We start from the raw sequence: 23935 nt of genomic DNA, 5'->3' as shown, positions 1-23935 counted from the left end.
CCAAAGAATTGTTACACAACTTTAGAGCATAGTTATGCAAAGAAGACATTCCAAATGCTTTTTACCAAAATCCGCTTGCGTTTATCTTTTGAAACAAAACAGTTAGGTATATATGTCTGTCCAAGGAACCGAAATTTGAGTAAATGTCTAATATTTCGATCCAATTTATCTCGAAAAGTAGCACATGAAGGTATATTTTGTATTACATATTTGAATTGACTAGGTGAAAAAAAATTATAGCTTGTATGCAAATTTTCGTCAAAAATTCACCTTGGGATCAAAACTGTATTGTATGCCCTTAAAGAATGCAACAACATGCTAACAGAAATTAAACCGATGAGTCGAGTATCATTTTGTTATTCGATACTCGGTACTGCCGAGCTATACTTGAGTACTCGTTGATATCCCTAAATGAATAGAATGATAATTATATGTTTTGACATCGACAAAAACAGTAATCTTGAAAAAGATACTAATTACTGCAATGAAATGACCGAGGCTGGCACATACTCTTGGGTTTAACTGATGTCCGTAACATCCGAAGGTGATAGATGGAAAATTATCATGCAGAAAGATGAAAGGAAACACAGCGATAAAATCTATTGATCGCCATTTTCTATAAAAAAAAAGCGTAAATGACATGGCTTATGACGTCATTATGTTGTCACTCTTCAGACGAGTTGCTTGAGATGGTAAATATATATGAAAGCAAAATTTAAGAAAAAAGCGATAAAAAGTATATCTTATGTCAGTTGCAGTGATTGTTGTACACGTAAATTATCTATGGTTATGAAACAAGAGAGAGTTTCTTTAGTTGAAAGACAAAACTAATACTTGTTTATCACTAGGCCACTCAAATTAATGGCGTTGGCTAATGACATCAAGTTCTCATTGTACCAAACAGATGAACCATTTCAGTTGAGTAGATTGTGATGGAAAATGACCACACAACAATATCTATTTTATATATTGTAATATATATTTAATTTCAGTATCACTGTTTTCTACACTTTCTTACAGGTATACTTACATGTAAAATGGCTGAACTTGGACATATAGCATTTAGTTGTACTTCAGGATGGTCCATTTAAAAGCAGATGCCCTTTGGAGAACGGGTTATCTCTCATATACTTGTCAGACCAGGAGGGAGTGATAAGGAGAATGAGAATATAAAGGAAGAAATTTCTTTCAATAAACATGAAATGCTAAGGCAGTATTACCAGCTGGACTGTCCAACCTAACAGAAAATTCAATCATGAATGAAACAGATTTGAGGTCTCTGAGCTGAAAGAAATGTATTCAGATTTGTAAGAGCATATTAAAAATGACAGTTCACTTTGTTTCCATTGTCTCAACTTCCATCAAGAAATATAGAGATTTTAACTTTATGAAGTTGATTGCAAAAAAAGTGGACACACAGTATGCTTTCTGATTTGGAAATTGACCTGATGCAGAAAGCTTGAGTTAGATACAGGATATAACATAAAAACAGGCAGATTGAAAAAAGCGACAGAAGACACCAATCATTTCGTCTTTTTCCATGGCGTCAGTTATTCTTCCGACTTGTGGGTTTGGAATTTCCCTTGGTATCTTCCGCCTCTTAACCATACCACTACAGTAGCGAACATAGGCTACATTATCGTATCTACCCGAGGGAAAACTGGGGTAAAGAAATATGGTTACCTGATTTATCCCATTCAGTAGTAAATCCGTGTTGCAGATGGGCATCCGTTTTGCCTTTCGGGATGCTTAAATACACAGCCACGTCTAGTCGGAACAGGACGCTAATTACGATGTCGTGCTCTAAGCACTTGCAAGAACTCGAGCAACAATTCTTTGAGGATTTCTTAAATGGCCTGTTGCAAGTCACAATTTCTGTCATATCACATTTCCCTCATTTCTAGTAGCATTCTTGATTTCCTGCTTTTGTCTCGATCGATACACATTGTAGAACCTATACATATTGATTTATTTGTGAATTTGTTCTCGCCCTGCCTATGCATTTAAAATATTTGCTACTTGACGTTAGGTTTACAAAAATCAACCTTTGAAGAGAAAATGCATTCATATCCCAAGATTAAATTGTAGTTTACTAGTAGTCTAGATGTTCTAAAAATCTATGTTTTCGAATATTGAATTATGATAGACATAATTATGAACTTCAAAGTATTCTACATTTATTTTGTCTACCGTCGGAACCTATACTGGAAATAATGTAAAAGCAAGAAGAAAATAAAATAAATATTGCAATGTTTAGTTAACTAAGATAAGGGCACCTATCTCACTTCCAAAAGATGAGCATTTAAATAGGCAGTGAAGTTCGTCTCCTACGTTTTCAGGTATTTGGCTTTCAATTTTTTTGGTTTGAGCGTTCCTAATGAAGGTAAATAAAACTAGAGGCTCTCAAGAGCCTGTGTCGCTCACCTGACTCTACTTTGGTTTTAGAAATCATGTAAAGATAGATAAAAATCATAACAGATACCCAAATAATGATTGAGGCCAAATTTTGATTAATATTGGTCCCGTTATTTAATAAAATATCCTGGTGGCCATCTTGAACAGTAAATCGGCAACAAAGTAGCAACACTTGGTCAGCACTTCATAAGGAACATTCATGCCATGTTTGGTTTCATTCCATTCAGTGGTACTCTAAAAGAAGACATTTGTATGTATTTCCCATAGGGTCCTATGTTAAACTAAGCCCCCCCCCCTAAGCGGCCATCTTGGATGATGGATCGACTGCAAAGTAACAACACTTGGTCAGCAACTCATAAGGAACATTCATGCCATGTTTGGTTCAATTCCATTCAGTGGTTCTCTAAAAGAAGACAATTGTATGTATTTCCCATAGGGTCCTATGTTAAACTAAGTCCCCCGCTGTCGGCCATCTTGGATGATGGATCGGCTGCAAAGTAACAACACTTGGTCAACATCTCATAAGGAACATTCATGCCATGTTTGGTTCCATTCCATTTATTGGTTCTCTAAAAGAAGACATTTTTATGTATTTCCCAAAGGGTCCTATGTAAAACTAAGTCCCCCGCTGGGGGCCATCTTGGATGATGGATCCGCTACAAAGTAACAACACTTGGTCAGCATCTCATAAGGAAGATTCATGCCATGTTTGGTTTCATTCCATTCAGTGGTTCACTAAAAGAAGACATTTGTATGTATTTCCCATAGGGTCCTATGTTCAACTAAGTCCCCCGCTGGCGGCCATCTTGGATGATGGATCGGCTACAAAGTAACAACACTTGGTCAGAACCTCATAAGGAACATTCATGCCATGTTTGGTTTCATTCCATTCAGTGGTTCTCTAAAAGAAGACATTTGTATGTATTTCCCATAGGGTCCTATGTTCAACTAAGTCCCCCGCTGGCGGCCATCTTGGATGATGGATCGACTGCAAAGTAACAACACTTGGTCAGCATCTCATACGGAACATTCATGCCATGTTTGGTTCCATTCCATTCAGTGGTTCTCTAAAAGAAGACATTTGTATGTATTTCCCATAGGGTCCTATGTTAAACTAAGTCCCCCGCTGGCGGCCATCTTGGATGATGGATCGGCTACAAAGTAACAACACTTGGTCAGCACCTCATAAGGAACATTCATGCCATGTTTGGTTTCATTCCATTCAGTGGTTCTCTAAAAGAAGACATTTGTATGTATTTCCCATAGGGTCCTATGTTAAACTAAGTTCCCCGATGGCGGCCATCTTAGATGATGGATCGGCTACAAAGTTACAACACATGGTCAACACCTCATAAGGAACATTCATGCCATGTTTGGTTTTATTCCATTCAGTGGTTCTCTAAAAGAAGTCATTTGTATGCATTTCCCATAGGGTCCTATGTTAAACTAAGTCCCCCGCTGGCTGCCATCTTGGATGATGGATCGGCTACAAAGTAACAACACTTGGTGAGCACCTCATAAGGAACATTCATGCCATGTTATGTTTTATTCCATTCAGTGGTTCTCTAAAAGAAGTCATTTGTATGCATTTCCCATAGGGTCCTATGTTAAACTTAGTCCCCCGCTGGCGGCCATCTTGGATGATGGATCGGCTACAAAGTAACAACACTTGGTCAGCACCTCATAAGGAACATTCATGCCATGTTTGGTTTCATTCCATTCAGTGGTTCTCTAGAAGAAGTTCAAAATGTAAAAAGTTAACGCCGACGACGGACGACGACGGACGACGCCGGACGACGACGGACGACGGACGCCAAGTGATGAGAAAAGCTCACTTGGCCCTTCGGGCCAGGTGAGCTAAAAAGGCACGTCGGACGAACGAATTTCCCAACGTGTTATTGTCATCCCCTCCCCCCTTTATTTTACAATACCCTGACTTGATACAGGCTAAAAACTATTGTAGGGTTAATGGTTTACCCGAGGTTCAAATCTCATAAAGCGATTAAAAAGAGACAAATGAAGGTAACAAACAAAATCGAATTTAACGTTAGTCTCTATGCTGACCGGACGTTGCTGCGTACTTGTGCATCCCGCTGAACCAAAAGGACACACCACTTTGACAAGGGGTTTACTGCCGGTTGGAAGACCAAGAGTTGCCATATATCTATTCCGCGTTACCTTTGGGGTGCGAGACCGCAAGCCTCGATAAGGTATATTTCCTTGGCTATGCATGCATCTATGCGAATTGACACACAATCGAAATATCACAGGTTAAATAAAATTAGACGACTTAATTAGGACCTAAAGATCTCAGACTGCGAAAACATGCAAATGAGATGATACACCGACTTATCGTGTAGGCCAACCGATTCGTGATGGTGACCATAAAACTTGTGAAGTATCGATTTCAGTCATTCTTCCTCATAACTATTTTGGTGCAGTGTTTGTGTATGGAGCACATCCAAATTCTGACTGAACATTAAACCAGTAGAATAGTATTGTCTTTAATTTATAAATGTTTAGCTGAAAAGTGGGGAAATAGGCTGTAATGGAGGGGCTACCGTTATCTTTCAAGAGTTCCATAACAACTCCCTCTTAAAATTACCCAATAACATGACATTGAAACAAAATCATTTTTTATTATTTATACATAACTGGTATATTGATATTTATTTATAATGCTTATTTCTTCATGTTATGATAAATTTATTAATATTAGACGTTTCATTTTATCTACAGCTAAAATTAATATTTGAGGGTAACGTCGATGGACCTTGACATGTAAGACAAATTAAAGACCTGTCTATTGCAGTTTTTTCTCATTGTTGCATTTTGTTTCAACATATTTTTCTTATTTGTTGGAAACGAATGAACAAAACGATGCAAAAGTAATCACCTTTGAATGTGTGTGGTTTTCTGTTGACAGAATGGCGTAATGTGTACTATAATATCAATTTAAGCACCCAATGGTAACATGGTATTTTTTCAAATATGTTGAAAATGGATTTCTACAAATCGGCAGTAAAATGCATAATAAAAAGAATAAGAGTCTGTTTGGCTGTGCGGGATGTATAAATACGCAGCCACGTCGGGTTGGAATATAGATGTGTATATACGTCGTTTACGGAGAGTGCCACATTCTACACCCATTAAGGAGATCTTGCAATTCTGATTATGTATTCGATGAAATCTCTATAATATGTTTAAATATTACATCCACGAATATCGATTCTTTGAAAGTTAAGTCTGGGACTATTATACTATAATATCAACTATTTCGGGTGTCCGTAGGTGACCTGTTGCAAGGGAGGTAAAAGGTATTAACAAAAATACCGAACTCCAAGGTAAATTTGAAAATGGGGAAGTCCTTAAAATCTGACAAAATCAACTACTCGACTATATCAAATAACGGATGGAATGGAAAACAACTGTTTTATTCATGACTTGGAACACGTTTTTTGTAATAAATTGTCATATCTCGATGAATATTATATTTTTATTCAAATTTCCAACATCATGCCAATAAACGTTCCTTTCAGCAGCTGCAATCTATCTCAATTGTTCTCGTGAAGATCTGTATAATTTTGACATTGCAGATAACTGGAAACTACACGTAACTTTTAAAAGAAAATAATGCGTCTGAAGCGTAAGATTTGTTATTGATTTCCTTTTACATATTTATAATTTACAAAATCGCCTTAGTTGTTAAAAAATGTGCCCAGATCATTTTATAAACAAAGATTGGAAATATTGTTTGAATCACTTAGTAATTAGTACTTTTACATGCTTATTTTTACATCTATTACGATGCGTTTCCTTTAATCAAAGGTATCGATCGAATAAGACTAGTCCAAATTAGATACTTATTTTCTCTTATATATATATATATAAACAAGTCTTAATTGAAAACAACGTTCAAACCTATTATTGCGTTGGATAAAAACCGCAATTTTTATACGTGTGCATGCGAAACAAATTTCTTGGTAGAGGGGTCTAAATACAGCACAAACAACATTTTCCAAAAGACCAATGAGTGAAAAAGTATATTTTAACAAAACGCATTTGACTAGCAGGTCGAACAACTGATGTTCTTAAACCCTGCTGACTGCCATTGGCGATTGCCAAATAAACGGATCACAAGATGTAACAAAATAGATCTTATCATTAATTTATTACCAAACAGAAAACAATAAACGTGAGGAAAAGATGGTATACCGCAAACATGAGGTGCAAAAATTTGTACACCATATCCGGATTTCGACAATAAATGTCTCTTCAGTGATGTTAGGAATCGAAACGGTTTTTGGAAGGCCATATAATTTACCTCAATTTAGGATAGACTCTTGAATTTTGAAAAAGTCAAAATAGGATGAACGGATCATATAAACCCGAAGGCAAATATAATACAAGCCCAAACGAAAAATATAAACAAGTATAAATTGAAAACAACGTTCAAACCTGTTATTGCGTTGGATAAAAACCGCAATTTTTATACGTGTGCATGCAAAACAAATTTCTTGGTAGAGGGGTCTAAATACAGCACAAACAACATTTTCCAAAAGACCAAATGAGTGAAAAAGTATATGTTAACAAAACGCATTTGACTAGCAGGTCGAACAACTGATGTTCTATATATATTTAAATTTATCCCTTTTTATACATATTGAAACCTAGTGTAAGCTTTTTTATGTTCGGTTGATTGTTTTGACAACAGCGTAGCCTAGCTGTTGTCAATCAAAAGGTTTCGGTATAGTATTACAGAATAAAAGGTTTATTCCAATATTCCAACATCTCAGTAGGAATAGGAACCAAGTTCACAGGAAACCAATCCATTGCCTGTGAAGGAATTCTCTTAATCTTTATTGTTATATTGAACCCATTGGACAAATATAGAGTAAATGAAAATAACACTTTAATTATAGATTTCGTATGTCCGAAGCGCTTTTCTGGATTAACCTTCATCAGAGACGCTGAAACCTAAATTTTTTTAAACCCAGGGATGTAAAAATACGCAAGACCAACCGGCATTAAAACCCTTGAAAGTGAGGCGTCCGATATGAATGGTGACGTTAAATCCGATGTATCGGATAAAGAGAGTGCCACTCTCTTTGCACGTCAAGAACCACCCTTACAACAACTCTTTGAGAGATCTGCAGGTGGACTGTTTGAAGGCAAATATTCTGTCCTTAACCAATGAATCCTCATATTCTCGTCCTGAACATGCATGAAATAATTGCCACTGAGCAACCATCATTCAATTAATCCTAAACGAGGCACCGGAATTAAATTCCACATTCCGAACGTGGCTGTGTTTTTATACATCCCGAACACACCCAAACTCAAGTCAGCCAATATTGCATTCATTACTCAATATAAGACAAGAAATTAAATTTGTGAAATAATCAAATACTGATTTGTAATAAAGAAACAAGAATGAATTTTGAAAACAGGTAAATAACAATCCTATTTATTCTTGGAATACTAATTTATTCGAAACCTTACGAAAAAATGTTTTCACGCAAAACAAATATCAAAATATAGTGATTCTTTTTAATGTGACTACGAATTTTCTGTAAATGGTCATATCTTTCTGAATATCATATTTTAAATTCATTGTGATCTTGTTACCAACATTCTAACTCCGTTCTTTCAAAAGATAAATAGCGGTCACATGTTTGCCTCGTAGAATCTTAACAGCTCTTTTTCCTGTTAAATAACACTCTATATCTTTACCCGGGGTCTGAGTAAAACTTGTTGCTTTTTAGGGCCACTTAAATGTTCCACCTTCCTGTCAATTCTTCTTATCAGCACCTACAATATGTTTTTTTTAACTTGTTCTTGTCAATACCTGCATGCATGTCACTGCAGGTAACAGGAAATACGCAACTACAGCAGCTCATACACGAAAGTAACACCTAAAAATTGTGTGTATAAGATTCGTAATTTTTAAAAAAAAAAATTTTATAAATAGTCATTATTTACAGAATCACCTCAGTCGAAATAAAATGTGTCCATATAATTATATAAACAAAGAATGAAAATATTGTTTGAAATGCATAGTAAAATAGTACTTGTGTATACCTATCGTCTTTTCCTCATCTTTCTATTCCATTGTCTTTATTCTTTTATGAGCATCTTTGAATAAATACTCGATCCCTGTCTTTTTGTCTTTTCTTTCATTTCTCTCGTTATTTTGAATCAAAGCAGTTTGTCTCTGGAAAGACAAATACGAACAGTAAAAACTATTTTGATGCGAGTTCACATCAAAAACAAGAGAAGTAAGTTACCACGAAGGAATAAACAGATCTTAATTCGAATGCAAAGTCCGTTTTATTATTCGGTGGCCAAAGACGGTATAAGTCCATCAGTGAGGATAGTATTTAAATACTAGTTTGGAGTGGTTTTTTTTCAGTATTTAAGACAAAAACACTATGATGTGATAGAATATAATTGATTTTTATTCCATTTTGAGAAAGATAATAACTAAACATGTAAAAGATGTATGAAACAATGTTGTAGAAACAAAAATAACTTGTCCAAATAATGAGCAGAAACGCGGAAACTATCTTCATTTTAAATATATCTTTATTTCATTGGATACCTTAAAAGCTGTTTTTAATCCATGTAGGTTCTTCCCTTTGATGGACGTTATCTATACAGAATTGGGATCGGCAAACAATCAAATAAAAAACATTCTGAATTATTAAAATCTACAAATTTCAGATAAAGACAATGATTTTTTTAATTCCGTTAAACCCCACATTGCTTGGTGTTTAATGAATACATTTGACTTAGAAAAAAAAACAAAGTGTCGGCAGTCCACGTGGCACACTCAAAGCACTAATTCTCTTTTACATTCTACACTATCCGAAACAAAACCATGATTGCTGTAAAAATAGTAATAACTTTTCTAGATCGATTTATGAATTGTCTCATTTGACTGTTGGTTAATCAACTTCCTGTGGCATATATTTTTAACATATTCTGGAAGATGAATTGAAAAAATACATTTTGTCTTTTATTAAGCTTCACTAGTCTAATTCTTATTCTTCTCTACTTTTTCACCTTGTGTTAAAAGAAATTGCTCACCGGCCGTCGTTTTTTTAATAAATTGTTACATTTTAATAAAAGGTAACCTCTTAACTACAAAAAGTATGTCTAGAATCATTGGCCATTCTATCTCTTATCAGACATACCTCTGTAAATATACTTTAATCCGATTGTTCTTGCTGAATTTGTTGTTTTGTATTCTTCAGAGATGATTTTGTCAAATGTAGATTGTAGTACATTTGGTTCATGAAATTTTCCTACTTCATTGTTGCTTGTACTCATTAACGATATGCTGCAAAAAGTAAAATAACAAAAATACCGACCTCCAAGGAAAATTCAAAACGGAAAGTCCCTTATCATATGGCAAAATCAAAAGCTCAAACACATCAAACGAATGGAAAACAACTGTCAGGTTCCTGACTTCGTACAGGCATTTCAAATTTCTCTTGAAGAAGTGAAGCTGATATTGTCAGCTGTTATTGTCGAGCTCTGGATTTTGGCTTCCAGTGAATTCAACAGTTCTTCATCATATATCGGTCATGTATTGCTGGATCTGTATTTGTTCCGCTTCCTCTTCCACAACTGGTTTCTATGTTTGTTCCAAAAATATCTTTCATTTCAAATAATCAATATAAATAATATGAAATGCCGAAACTTGTAGTAATTACGGAAAATCTTTAAAATTAACCACCCAATGGTTGATTTGGTGATAGAAATATGGTCAAAATGGATTTCTCCAAACCAGCAGTAAAATCCGTTTTGCTGTGTGGGATGGATAAATACGCAGGCACGTCCGGTTGGAATATAGGGAAAACGGCAGTATTAATTTTGATTTAATTACATTTACTAAATTTACCACTTTTTATAATAAAAACATGGACAAAACTGTTATGGGTGATAAAAGTACTTGTGTTAGAAATTGAAGTTAAATGGTAGCATGACCATCTTCGCTCTAAGCTAGTTAATGCCCACCGTCATTATACATCAAATTTATGAAAATTGTGAAGCCTTTTCGAATAATTATCAAGAAAATATTTCAATGTGTTACAAAGTTTATATTGTTAATAAACACACTGCAGTTATTCATAAATAAATTAAAAAATATATTATACCCTTACATCTACCTTGGGTACACACAAGGCCAACTTAAATAAAAGTTAACATCCAGTAACTCTTTCTTTGGTAGCGTGGTACTCTGTAATTCCTGGTATTGTTGGTTCCTCTGGTAAAGTAATACAATAAAAGGAAAATATATTTTTGGGGGTAAACAATTTGACCTGACCAACTTTGACAGTCCTGACCGTTATCATGACCAGGGAAAATGACTATATACCTATTTATATGTAATAGGATTTGCTTCAAATTTACAGAAACATTAATTTTATCAAATAAAAAAAAAACTAGAAAAAAACTTGACCTGACCAGTGTTCCCAATGTTCAACTTGTCCAGACTAATCTAATTATATCAGTTTATTGTAATTAGATTACTGGCTTCATCAATCCAATTATGATCAATGGACATCTAATAGAGACTTCAAGCCAAAGTAACGTTTAATTCAAATCTCAAATTTGTTTATAACCTAATACTGATTCTGTAGCATAATTCAAACTTTAATTGTATAGATCACAATAAAAAACTACGTCAATGTTTGAAAGTATAAGAAAGCAAAATTATGTAATAGAAATTATTTTACCTATAAGAATAGCTGAAAGGTAATGCATGTAAACGATTATCCAACATGTTAATAAACGATAAATTTATTGACTTTCGGGAAAATTTAAAACTAAAAAATATATCCTGCACAAGGCTCGGTCATACCTCAAGTAGTCCACGAAAATGTTTATTTATTTTTATGAAAATATTTATAACTACCAAGTTATCCTGCACAAGGCTCGGGCATACCTCAAGTAGTCCGCGAAAATGTTTATTTACTTTTATAGAAATATTTTAAACTACCAAGATATCCTGCACAATGCTCGGGCATACCTCAAGCATAATCCGCGAAAATAATTATTTACTTTTATGAAAATATTTAAAAAAAAAAACTATATATGTTGTTAATTACAGTAGTCACAAACTATATTGGGTTTATCAACTTATTTATGGCTTATTTCACACCTTTTGTTTGTTACTTTATAATTGTGATCAAACGTGTCAAATCATGACAGGTAGTGGCATCAATTTAATGGCGTCTTTAACCAATGCCCACATTTGATCTTATTAAATATGGATCAAAATTTAACAATTTAAAAATTTCGATGTTGGTCAGGTCAATGTCAACGTTGGTCAGGTCAAATTTTTCTTTACTTATTGAAACTCAATTCTTTCTCCGGTTTTGTCTATACAATTTACAGCCACCATATTGCCATGTATAATCTGACATGCTTATTAGTTTCGTTGAACGAAAACATTTAAATGAAAAAAAAAAATTTCCCGATTATTTTCATAAAATCATATTAATTATGGATCAAAATTTAACGATTTAAATTTTTTAAAAATAAAATAACAAAGAAAGTAGGACTTTTCATTGGTCAGGTCATTTTCAACTTTGGTCAGGTCACGTTTTCGCAAACTTTGAATATCTTTTTTTTTCATATTTTTCCCTAATATCTAATATTTATGTATTAAATGATGAAATCTTATTATATTTCAAACTTGAGATAATTCCTTTGTAAAAATAAAAAAGATATTTGCAATTCCATTTGGTCCTGTCATTGCCGATGTTGGTCAGGTCATTGTCAACGTTGGTCAGGTCACGTTTTCGCAAGCTTTTAATATTTTTGGGGTTTTTTTTTCCTTATATATATGTATTGAATGATGAAATCTTATTATATTTCAAATTTGAGATAAATACTTAGAGAAATAAAAAAGTTATTAGCATTTCTCATTTGGACCTGTCATTGTCCTGTCAACGGTCCAGTCATTAGTGTAAACCATATTTAGATAATACTTTGTAAGAAAGTTTTTGATTGGTTGACAAAATTGCAAAACTTACGGTATGGAATGAAAAACTTACGGTATAGAATTGAAAACCAATTGAAAGTGAAAACCAACGCGTTGGAAGTAAAAACCAACGCGTTGAAAGTGAAAACCAACGCGTTGAAAGTGAAACCCAACGCGTTGAAAGTGAAACCCAACGCGTTGAAAGTAAAAACCAACGCGTTGAAAATTTCATACGGTATGTTTATACCGCCAATGACACGAACGGCCATTCATAGTGTTCTTGCTGAATTTGTTGTTTTGTATTCTTCGGAGATGATTTTGTCAAATGCTGATAGTAGTACATTTGTTTCATGTAATTTTCCTTCTTCATTGTTGCGTGTACTCACGATATGCTGCAAGTTTCTCTGGAAGAAGTTAAGCTAATATTGTCAGCTGTTATTGTCGAGCTCGAGATCTGGATTTTGGCTTCCAGTGATCTCAACGGTTCTTCTTCATATATCGGTCATGTATTGCTGGATCTGTATTTGTTCCGCGTCCTCTTCTACAACTGTTTCTATGTTTGTTTCAAAAATACCTTTCACTTCAAATAATCAATATGAGAAATTTGAACTGCCGAAACTTGTAGTAATTACGGAAAATCATTTTTAAATATTTTTTATTATGCAATAAAGAGGTATTATTTCATTGAAAACATTTTCGACAGAACATAATTCATTTGAAATAATTTGTCGTTTGGAAATACGCTTTTCTGCTTTAGTTTATATTGTGCCTACAGAAATTGTCACGAAAAGAAACATCTCCGCTTTGAATCGTATTTTCTTTTCTTTCCACTTGTTAAGTTTAAAATGGTACAAAACAAATGGAAGTACGATGATTCTAGTGATTGTCAGTGACAAATCTAATTGGGGCTTTGTCAGCTTTTGCCATCACTTGTCGTCCATCATCGTTATCCGTTAGCATCCGTTAATTTTTACAGATTATCTTTTTCTGAAACTACTTTAAAAATTAATCAAATTTGGCCACAATTATCATTGGGGTATCAAGCTAGGTAGGTAGTAAGTTAGGGCAGCAGTCCTCTTTCAAGGAAATCAAGATAATAGGAAACGCAAATTGTGTGAAGTAAATTTATTTTGACATAAATGTAAGAGAAGTATTTATTCATAGTTATCAAGATTTTTCTTTCATAGACGGGAACGAAATCATATTACATAACCAATCAAGGTTTGCTCTATTGGAAGTAAAGTGATGGATTTAGTTTTTCTAAAGTTCCAGATTGAAAAAAAAGCGGCTGAAGACACCATTTCTTTTTTTGTTGTTGCTATGGCGTCAGTTATTTTTCAAACTTGTGGGTTTGGAATTATCCTTGGTATCTTCCGCCTCTTAATCATATCGATAGAGTTGCGGCTACAGGCCATGTAATCGTAGCTACCTAAGGGAGGACTGGGGTATAGAAATATGGTTACCTGAATTTATCCCAATCAGTAGTAAATCCATGTTGCAGAAGGGTATCCGTTTTGCCTTGCGGGATGTATAAATACACAGCCACGTCCAATCTGAAGGGGACGTTAATTCCTGTCTTACGTGTAGTGTTGTGACACTCTCTATACACGAGACGTCGGATTTAACGTTCCCAGTCTAACCGGACGTGGCTGCGTACTTGTACATCCCACAGAGCCAAACGGACAAGGTTTTACTCCCGGTCGGAAGACCAATAGTGGCCATATTTCTATTCCCCAATCATCATTGGGGGTTGCGATACCGCAAGCGTCCACAGGGTAAACGTCTCTGGCTGCATGCGACTTCTCCCACAGTCGAAATGTTAGAGGCTAAATTAGATCAGACGACTACACTGGTACCTAAAGATCTTAGACCGCGAAAACTTGCAAAAGTGTTGAGACACCGACACATCGTATTGGCCAACCGATTCGTGATGATGACAGTGTAAAACTTGTGTAGTGACGATTTCAGTCTTTCTTCGTCAGAACTATATTATTTGGTGCAGTTTAAGTGTAAGGAGCACATCCAAATTCTGATCGGACATTAAACCAGTTAAAATTATTGCCTTTATAAATGTTTAATTGAAAAGTGTGGATATGGGCTGCAATTTGGGGGAGGGGTCTACCATTATCTTTCAACTCCCTTTCAAAATATATCTAATAACATGACATAAAACAAAATCATTTTTTATGTTTACACTTTACTGTTGATATTTATTTATGATGCTTATTTCTTCATGTTATGAATTCTTAATTAATAATAGAAGATTCATTTTATCTATAGAACAGTTAAAATTGCTATTTCATGGTGATGTCGGTGGACCTTAACACTTAAGATCATCAAAACACCTGTTTTCTGCAGTGTATTCTCTTGGTTGCAGTTTGTGTGTAAATACTTTTCTTATTAGGTTGTTGGAAACGAATAAACAACAAGGGTTAAAAAGTAATAAACTTTGAATGTGTGTTGTTTTTTTGTTGTTGCAGTTAAATGTTGACAGAATTTTTACTATAGTATCAATTTATGCTTCCAATGGTTGAATTAGTTTTAAAAATATGGTCTTGAGTGAATTTCTCTAAACTGGCAGTAACAGAAGCTTCCGTTTGGCTGTGCGGGATGTATAATTACGCAGCCACGTCCAGTCGGAATGTAGTTGTCTATGTGCGTCGTGTATATACATTAAGGAGATCTTGCAACAACTCGTTTGGGTGTCCGTAGGTGACCTGTTGCAAAGAAGGCAAAAGGTATTAAGAACTCTAAGGTAAAGTCGAAAATGGGAAAGTCCATAAAACCTGACAAAATCAAACGCTCGACTACATCAACCAACAGAGCAATTGGAAAACAACTGTCATATTCCTCACTTGGTACATGAACATGGTGGGTTATATATAATTTGATAGCTAGCTGAACATCCCACTGGTATGGCAGTTGTTCATAGTTCTATTGTTTTTGGCAAAATTTGAGCTATCTAACATCTGGGCTAGCTCACTTTTGTAGAACCTTACTATTTTATTTTTACTATTAATTTGTTTTCGTCATATTTGCAACTGGAAGTTAAGCAAGCAAAAGTCCATCGATTATAATCTTAGGGGAACTTTGTGTGATGTCATATTACCAAATCCCAATATTTCGAATCCATACAACCACGACTCGCCTAAACCATTTTATCGAATAAATCCAGATGAAATTTTATGGAAACTTTTTTTGAACGCTCATACATTGCTTTTAAAGCAGCTCCTGTTAATCTTTTCTTTTTCACACTAAAATTGCACGTTTTTGTAAAAATTGTTTCAAAGATAACTTTTAGTCTTTACAAACTGAATATTGTCGCTGTAGAAAGTAAAATTGTGATCATTCGATATTCTACAAAGGCAAAACACGTTTTCTTCAAACGTGTTAACATTAACTTTATATTCCACTTTTTACAGTACTGAAATCATTCAATCTGCAAGGCAAGTGGTTATCTGCCTTTCTATATAATATGTATACCATATAATAAGAATCTTGCTAAAAGGTCGGGGTTTATTTTGAGACCATAAATATTTTTATTAATAAATATCTTCCTAATGATTTAAAAATAAGGATAATAAAAGAGAAGCATTTTCTTTTTGTCTGACACCATTTAAACATGCAAACTATTCGAATATTAAGGTATTGTAAGATTTAGTATAACATCATGTTTGAAATGACCGTATAAATTTTCCTATTTATTTGGTCCGCCAATATCTTGTATAAATATGAAACTTCTCAACACGGTGCCTTCCAAAAATCTATGAATGCACAAAATGTTTTTTTTTTTCAAGTTTTAAGGCTTTTAAAGGTAAGTATAAAGTGAACATATTATCAATAGTAGAGTATTGTAGTTTGAACTTCCCTTGATTTATTTTTGATTATTTGAAAATCTTCGGAGAATGTATAAAGTTTGACGTTCATAGCATTAATTTATTTTCAAAAAATAACTAAGAGTAGTAATGTGTCTATATTTTTTGGCACGGCAGTACCATTTATTGTCATATACGGCTATAATTGGGTCCTATGGATAGATGTGCGTGAAAGGGCCTTTATAAAAGATTCAGATACAAAATTACCATGAAAAAACTTAAATTATTGATGTGGACCTAATAAACTCTTGTATTAGCTCGTCCTCTCTGTTTTGGGTTTGCCTTTGTGGGATGTATAAATATGCAGGCACGTCTGGTCGCAAAAGGGGACGTTTCTTTCGATGTTTCGTGTAAGGGGAGTGGTACTCGATTTCTTTTTGCACGGACAACTTTTATCTTTATCAATTATGCCTTAATTTTCCAGTGGTAGTACAAGTTGTCTGTCTTTTTCCTGGTCTACCCACTTCGCTGAGTTTACATATTGCATTAGTTGTTAATTTATGTTGTCTCGCTCATTATTGCATTAAATATTTGTCAAAAGACTCTCTAAGTTAACAACAACCACAATCAATTTAAGCAAATACAACTTAATTATATTAAACAACGTGATTGACAGATAAATGAAAGATAAAAGGTAAAGCGTCATTTTCGTATTTGTTTTCGACTTTTTATGTCACGCGTTTATAATCATTATAATTGACCTTAATTTACTGTGTTTCTTAGATGTTAATGGACTATTCAACACTAAAAATTATTTTGCTTTTAGAGATTTTTTTATGTGACGTTCCTCTTGTATATAATCGATGATCACTTTGACACCACTCGTAATTCAAATGCAACATGTAACATGTTCAACATTATGATTCGATGTTAGAGGCAATCTTGTAAAGTATATCGTTCAGAACGACATTTAAAATATTTTAGATGACGAAGTCCTAATAACAGTAGAAAACTAAATGTTAAAATCAATAAACTATACATGACAGCTGGTGAATCCAAAATATTTCTTAAGTTATGTCTAATATACTTCGTTCTATTTCACAGGAAACACTTGCCTCGTATTATTTTGGTAACAATGAAATACTGTAGCGAGCTCAGGGTTCCAACTTCCGATTGTGGAGGGGTTGTATGACTGATTAATTTATATGCCTGAAAACAGGTCTTGGGTTGCGTCTTCAGTGGATTGCTTTGTGAATTTGTTAGTGTAACACCCCACGAATCTGTAATCAGTATCGAAATTGAGTCTTGACGGGCATTTATAAAATTATACAGAAAAAAGTTAATTATTTATTAACCACAACAATTACTAGTTTATACAGGCTGAACAATATATATGTATAAATATAGTATACACAATTAAAACAATATTGGCTACTATCGTTATATTATCTGATCCTAAGACTCGAGAGACAAAAGGGACTAATAAAAGGCTTTTCTGGCATTCATGATAGTTATACGTTGTAAGCTCTGGTATCAATATCAGCATTTCTCTAACTCGACATACCTTTTTTCCGTAGGTTTAATTGAAGCGTCCCAATATCAACTTTTTTTTAGTTTATGGATATTTGAGATGATAAGTTTAATCATCTTAAATTTTTTTACGTAACAACCACACACTAGGTATAGTGTCCGGCTGGGATTGTGCTTTTACGAGTGATTTGATCGGGTTTTTTTTAGTGTGACCGTTTTGTTCGAGTGAATATGATCAAAATTGATCAAAATTGTAAACACCCAGACTTCCGTTTTGGTGAGACGTAAAAAAAAGGATGCTAGAACCTTAAATACAAGATCATATATAGAAGGTAAATTAGTATTATGGATAAAAATATATTATCAACCCTACATTATTTTGTTTTAAAAACGTTTAATTTAGCCTTACAATGCTTTATTCCAAAATATAGATTGAAGCAATTTTCACATACCAATTGCAAATGTCAACGGAAATGCATACATGGAATCTATATATACTTAGATATACAGACACTGTACAAAAATTCTTGTTTTTGCATTGAATAGGACACTGTTGAGAGTAAATTCATTTTTATATGTCCCTGTTTTATCGAGTGAAAAAAATTCCTTTGACTTAAAATGTAATATGTAAATGCATTTACGTTTAAAAAGCAACGAAAAGGTTCAAATAAAGAACTTTTCAAAGGCACGATACAATGCTTTAAACCAGTTTGATAATGCTGTATTAACACGTACATTTCATAAAAAGGCATCGTTCATTTGTATTCAGAAATCTTTATGTTAGTGTATCGATATAGATTTCATACAATAAATATTTCGTGATGTAAACAATCTTTATGTGAGCTCAGACATGTTGGATTGAAACGTACGTACACATAGTGTGTAAAGCGGGTAAATGTGTTTTTTTTTAGGCAGAAAACACATTCTCAATGTTTCATTTACTATTTGTCTTGATTGTAATATGTTTTATGGTTCTTGGAATGGAAATCAAGAAAATGTTCAAATGATCCTACTGTGAAGAGGAGTCTGATCAAGCGTATGATATGCTTATACACACAGAAATAAAGCACCATCATAGCTTCATTTCCATCAGAAATTAAAAGAATAAAAACTGACAATGTATATTTGTAAGGTGTTCGCATATTATATACACATTTTGGTTTTTTTTTTTTTTATTATTTCAAAAGGATCGTATTAAAGCTTACAGATTATTTATTTCGTTGTGTATCAAATACATTGGATAAGTCCCCGAGCTTAACATCAGCACAGTAGTCAGTCCTTTGGTACTGACATGATTTATAGCACACCTTTCTAAAATTGTTTATCTCCAAGGGGGACTGGGGAATAGAAATATTGTCACTTAGGTCCTCTTCCGACCGGCAGTAAAACCCTTGTCAAAGTGGGGTGTCCGTTTGGCTGGGCGAGATGTTACAGTACGCAGGCACGTCCGGTCAGAATGGGGCGTGAAGATATAATGCCAGGCTCACTACAACAGCTCTTTGAGGGGTCCATAGGTGGCCTGTTGCAATGCAAAATTTCTGTCCATATCCACTATACCCTCATTTTCAGTGACAGTCTAATTTTCCCGAACGTCCTCTATTACATGACTTACCTATTGGATTAATTGTTAATTTGTTCTCGTCCTGAACATGCATGAAACATTTGACACTGGACGTTCAGCAACCAACAACCAATCATTCAAAATGTCTGTTTTTAAATTCAAGAATTATTAAGAAAATTAAGGTTTCAACTCCATCAGTCAAAGTTGACTTTAGATGGATTAGGCTATTTTCTACCAATTTGAATTGTAATATTGAACCCAGTGTACAAATATAGAGTAAATGAAAATACACTTTATAAATTTCGTGTGTCCAGAGCGCTTTTCAGAAAGAAAAAATATACAATATTGCTATCATTATGCAACACAAGACAAAAAAATAAAATTTGTTGTATAATCGAGTATTGTTTTGTAATAAAGAAACAAGACTGGTTAACAACTGAACGCAATAGGAAAGATTTTATAAAACACAAAAAGTAACACGCTATAGTAAAGGTATCTGTTGAAGAGTTATTTAGTAACTTTCTTTGGTCTGTGAAAACAGGAAAATAACGATCCCATGAACTCTCGGAATACCGATTTCTTCACTTGATGGGATCCATCTGAAAATACATACGAAACATTACGAAAAAGATATTTCCAAGCAAAACAAATATAAACAAAAATATGTGATACTTTGTTTCGAATTACATAGTAATTAGTACTTTCATATACCTATTTTCTTTTTCTTGTCTTTCTTTGCCTTCGTCTTCGTTCTTTCATGAGCATTATTGAATAAATTATGTATCACTGTCTTCTTGTCTTTTCTGTCCTTTTCTATAATTTCTTTCTCGTTATTTTGCAGCAAAGTTAGTTCAGTTTGTCTCTGTAAAATCAGGAATGTCATATACATCGAGTTCTTTGATTACATTACATTAAAAATATATAAAAAGCGATCTGTTTTGACAATATGTAAATATCAATCATATTTTGCTTGTATATATATACATATGTATAATGAGCATTTTTAATGTTAGCAAATAAAATATATAAATCACCTAACAAAATTGTTGAAATGGGAGATCAAAATCGAAAACAAAGGGAAGAATACAAATGCTCAAAATGCAAAAATCAACATTGATGATACACATAGACTGAAACACAAGCAAAGACCAATACGAACAAACAAACACTTGAAGCAATATTGATTGGACGAGAGTTATATTAAAGGTCAGATATATGCTTTGAATGTGAAACCTGGATAACATTTAAGTGGTCAATGAATGTAATAATTCATGCAGCGAGAATACTACTTTAATACTAGTTTGGTGCATTATTTTTTTGGTATATTTAATGATAACACTATGTAATTTATTCTTGTTCCCTTTTGAGATGGTTTTTTAAGACAGATTTACTATAAGATTATAATAAAAGATGAATGATACAATGTTGATTTTTTTTGGTCACTTGGTCAATATGATTAAAATTCTGATCTATCTGAACTCGCGTGCTCGCATATATAAGAGGATAACGAAATCGGAGATCTATATTTTAATTTTATTGAATTTTTTGTCTGTTGGAAAAACCTGTCCAGTTTATGAGAAGTAACTCGGAAGTTATTCTCATTTTATATATATGTAGATTTTATTTTATATATATGTATATTTTATTTTATATATATGTATATTTTATTTGATACCTTTAAAGCTTCTGCTATCCATGTAGGCTTTTCCTTTTGACGGACGTTATCTACAGAGTGGGGACCTGCAAACAATCACGTATAAAACATTCATAAATATCAAAATATACAGATTAAGGATAAAGACAATCATTTTAATCCCGATACACCCCACCTTGCATGATATTTGATATATACATATGAATTAGAAAAAAAAGCAAAGTTTGTAAATTGTCTAATTTGATTGTTGTTTAATCAACTTCCAGTGGCATATATTTCATACATATTCCGAACGATCAATTTTAAAAATGAGTTCATTTCGTCTGGTATTTAGCTTTTCTGGTCTAACCTTATTCTTATCTTCACTGTTTTTGGTTTATTCTTAAGATCGCTGAGTGAAATGCAGTATGGGTATTAAAAATATCTGTTACGGAAACAGGAAACTTAACTTGAGAGACTAGCCATTTTTTTCTTTTTGTAATCTTTGCAATTTTACTTTCAAGACAACGAAAGCAGCTGACAAAATTATTTTTGTTCTTTTGCTATTGGCACATCCATTTTACTTATGTATCCATACTATAAACAAAAGAGACATAAGACACCAACAGGACTTAAAAAACATGAGTCGAAGAAAAATCATACAATACCATGGCAAAAAAGACACACAACAGTCTACAAAACACCACCATAGAAAACTATGAACCTAGCAACATGAACGCACCAAAACCTCTTTTTTCATGTTTTTTGGGGGAAGGGGTCTCCGTACTCCGGACGTGTTGGCGAGCAGATCCAGACACTTTACTATGGTAACATAACATATAATTCGTCTATATGTCTGTGTCTGCGTTTGTATGGGTGGTTTCTAACTAAAATTCTACTTTTTCATCTTGTTAAAAAAAAATTGCTCGTCTTCCGTCTGTTTTTTAATAAATTGATATACTTTAGGAAGGAATATGGCAGTTGTTTTTCACTTTTTCCGTTGATTAATAGCGTTTGATTTTGTCAGTTTTTTTATGGACTTCCCCTTTTGGAATTTGGTATTTAAAGTCATCCACCTTCCTATCAAAAAGTATGTCGAGCGTCATTGGTCAATTTATCTCATAACAAACTTACCTCTGTAAATATACCGAAGTCCATGTGTTATGGCGGAATTTGTTGTTATGATTTTTTCAAACGGAGATTGGAGTACAAGTGTTCCTACTTCATGGTTACTCGCACTCGTACACGATATGCTGCAATTTTCGGTGGAGGAATTTATGCTCATATTGTCCGCTGTTATTGACAAGCTCTGGATCTTTGCTTCCAGTGTTCTCCACAGTTCTTCGTCAAATTCGATGACAGCTTCGTCAATTAAATCGGACATGTATTGCTGGATCTGTTTTAGTTCATTTTCTTCTTCCCTAGCTGATCTAATGGTTGTCCCAAAAATATCTTTCACTTAAAATAATTAATGGAAATAATATGAACTGCTGAAAATGACAATTACACGGAAAATCATTTTGGTAAATTTGATTATGAATTTCATTCCAAATATTTTCGATAGGACATCCTCCCTTTGAAATAATTTGTCGTTTGGAAATAATCTTTTAAGCTTTTTGCCTCTACTGTGCCTAAATAATTTGTTACAAAATAGGACATCACTACTTGGTTTCGCATATTTTTTTCTTTTCAATCATTTTTGTAAAGTTATAAAACGATGCGAAATACAACGATTCTAGTCATGGTCAGTGACAAGAGTTATTAGATTTTTCTTCGTAAACATAGTAATCTATTTCAGGAGTTTTTCAGCAAACTTGTACCTCGCCAACGTCAGTTCTGAATCTATTTGACATTAACACAAAATTAAATATGTATTCTACTATGTGAGAATGAAAAAATTTACAGGAATTCCGCTTACTTCGTGATGATAACGTGAAAAACTTACCAACTGTTCTTTGAGTGATGTCCTGTGTAATCATTTTAGTCTCTTCTTTATCGTCCTGTTTGAGTAATATACTATCCATTTGTTTTCCAATACCAGCCAAGTCATCAATAACTTCATCTAAAATGAACATATTACTACTGTCAAAAAAGGAGTCCCTTTAAAGTGAGCAACGAAACATAACGAAACCGAACGAAACGAAACAAAATATTTATAGTGAGAAACGAAACATAAAAACGAAAAGAAACAAAATCAGTATTTTAAGGAACGACTTATGGAAAATAAAAATCAGTTGCAAATGCCTTATCTCAAAAGATATATACGAGACAAAAAAAAAAACAACTACTAGTAACATAAATACAATAGACATAAATCACCGATATAAAAGTACTCACATTTATTGAAATCTAGTTCAAAGCGAATTACAACTAATAGATCAATCATGTTCTCACAGACTAAAGTATCAATCAGCAAACATCCAATGGATTTAGTATAAAGACTTCAGAAATAGTCTTCGAAAACTATGACTGTGTGCGAAATTGGTATACACCATGCCTAATTGACTATTCATTTTGAATATGGTTAAAAGTGATTCTGATTTCTCGTTTCGTTTCGTCCGGTTTCGGAACGACTTATAAAAAATCAAAATATTACCAAATAAAGAAACAATACTAGTTATTTTAGAATTCCCGATAATTTTAGAGTGCTTATTAAGTCACTCTTTTCTAAATAAGACTGCACATGATGGGTCATCGTATATTTTAAATGACTATAACATCTAAATATTTTACTTATTCACTTATTTTCTTAGATTTATTCTATTTAATTTCTTTTTACTTTCTTCTTTCCTTTTTTGTTGGTGTACTTATTGTATTCTGCGTATATCAATAAGACCAACCTATCAACTGATGTTCTTTTTGTCCTGGTTTTCGATAATCCCTCATCTCCTCGATTTCAATCAAATATTCCAATTCTGCAGCTGTTGTTTACACCCTTTTGAAGTCAGAAATGGCCATCCTTGTCTCAGCTTCGATAAACGCAAAGG

The 23935-nt window shown here is 33.5% G+C and overlaps 1 long non-coding RNA gene across 1 annotated transcript; it reads right to left on the bottom strand.

Annotated features, from left to right (window-relative positions):
• Positions 1 to 22100: 22100 nt before the first annotated feature.
• LOC127728192 (uncharacterized) lies at positions 22101 to 23935 on the bottom strand. The gene is made up of 3 exons (XR_007994031.1): positions 23789 to 23935; positions 22894 to 23010; positions 22101 to 22406 (listed from the first exon to the last, which is right to left on the bottom strand). It is a non-coding gene; the product is annotated as an uncharacterized LOC127728192 (long non-coding RNA).

The sequence above is a fragment of the Mytilus californianus genome, unplaced genomic scaffold, assembly GCF_021869535.1.
Source record: "Mytilus californianus isolate M0D057914Y unplaced genomic scaffold, xbMytCali1.0.p SCAF_2, whole genome shotgun sequence".
Lineage (NCBI taxonomy): Eukaryota > Metazoa > Mollusca > Bivalvia > Mytilida > Mytilidae > Mytilus > Mytilus californianus.
The sequence above is the reverse complement of the archived record's forward strand: the minus strand, read 5'-3'. Positions and strand labels throughout refer to the sequence as shown.